The sequence below is a fragment of the Orycteropus afer genome, unplaced genomic scaffold (assembly GCF_000298275.1).
Source record: "Orycteropus afer afer isolate SDZICR_OR568_19922 unplaced genomic scaffold, OryAfe1.0 scaffold00015, whole genome shotgun sequence".
NCBI lineage: Eukaryota > Metazoa > Chordata > Mammalia > Tubulidentata > Orycteropodidae > Orycteropus > Orycteropus afer.
This window is the reverse complement of record NW_006921602.1, coordinates 11,542,027-11,543,585: the sequence shown is the minus strand read 5'-3', so window position 1 is coordinate 11,543,585 and position 1,559 is coordinate 11,542,027.

Below are 1,559 nucleotides of genomic sequence, written 5' to 3'. Positions count from 1 at the left end.
CGCAGCCAATCCCTGCCGCCCACTGCGGGCTCGCCCCGGCCCGGGCCGCTGCGCGCCGGCCTCCGGCGAAGTTTTTCTGCGGTCCTCCCTTTGCCTATCTTCTCTTCCCCTGCTCCCTTCTTCGCGACGACTTTTTAAACTTTGATGGGTTGGCCCTGAGAACTTTCTTAAAGGGGCCGCGCGCTTCGCGCTGTCTTAGCCCGCGGGAAGTGGAGCCGGGTGGCCGGCGCCCGGCTCCCCTTCGTCCCTTGGCATTCCGATACCCCCGCGCGACGGGCGCCCGTGGCTGGTCTCCTGGGTCTTCAGCTTCCGGAAGGGGGCTCTCTTTGTATCTCGGGCTGGGACTGTGAGGTACCGGGCGCATCCTTTTCATCTCCACATCTGGTCGCCCAGTCCTCGTACGCGCTCTCCTCCCTCTCCAGAGCGCAGGGCTGCGGGGGACCAGGTTTTGGAGATGACGGTAAGTGAGCTAGACACCTGAGATCTGGCCCTGGTTCGGCGCTATTTTGCTGCGTGACCTTGAGGAAATCACTTCCCCTCTCGGGCCTACGTCCCAGAGGGTGGGACTTAGGATCTCAAACTCCCTTCCCGCTCCCAGTCACAGGATGGGACTCAGGGCGGGAAACGAGTCACTGGGACTTAAATGGTTAGCCCTGGGAGAGGATGCCTCGAAAGGCCGAGAAGGTTCCGTTATTGCTGTCACCCCTCCCCCAGCTTTTAGGTCCTCACTCCTTCAGTCACAGACCCCCTACACACCTTTTCTCCGCCTCCTATTCAGAGGTGGTTTTTTTTTTTTTTTTCTTTTTTATGGTGTTTTCAGAGCTCGATGCCAAGGAGGGGACTTGCAGTTTTGGGCGGGGCCGTTGCGACTCCCATCTCTACCCCCTACACGCGCGCACACACCCGGTCACCTGCGCACGGCCATCCCAGCGGGTTTTCTCCAGCTTTTGAAACCCGTGCAGACTAAGGCCTGCACTTGCCGCCACCTTACTAGAAACTGACGCCCAGCTCAAGTCACGCTAAGTTGCTCCAGGACTGGACCCCTTTCCCCTCCGCTTGGCAGTCTGGAGCAGCCTGGGAGATCCCCACCAGAGATGCCATGAGGCCTTAGGATGCCACTGGCGAGAGGTGGAGGGAGGCCTGGACCAGAGATGCCATGAGGCCTTAGGATGCCACTGGCGAGAGGTGGAGGGAGGCCTGTGGGATCTCCGTCCTGGCCAGACATCGCCAGGTGTGACCTGAGGTCCGGTGCCTACTTTCAGTCCTGACTTTACCCACATGGGTTTTTAGGTTGGAGATGATGCTCAAAGGCTTAGAATGAGAAGAGCTGGGTTTGCAGTCCCAAACCAGTGACTCAGCTTCTTCAGCCTCCATGTGGTAAATAAACCAAAAAACCAAACCCACTGTCATCAAGTTGATTCCGACTCATAGTGACCCCCATTGGGTTTCCGAGGCGGTAAATCCTTAGGGAAGTAGATTGACCAGTCTTCCTTACCTGGAGTGGCTGGTGGGTTTGAACCTCCAGCCTTCTGGCTAGCAGTCAAATACCTTAGGCACTG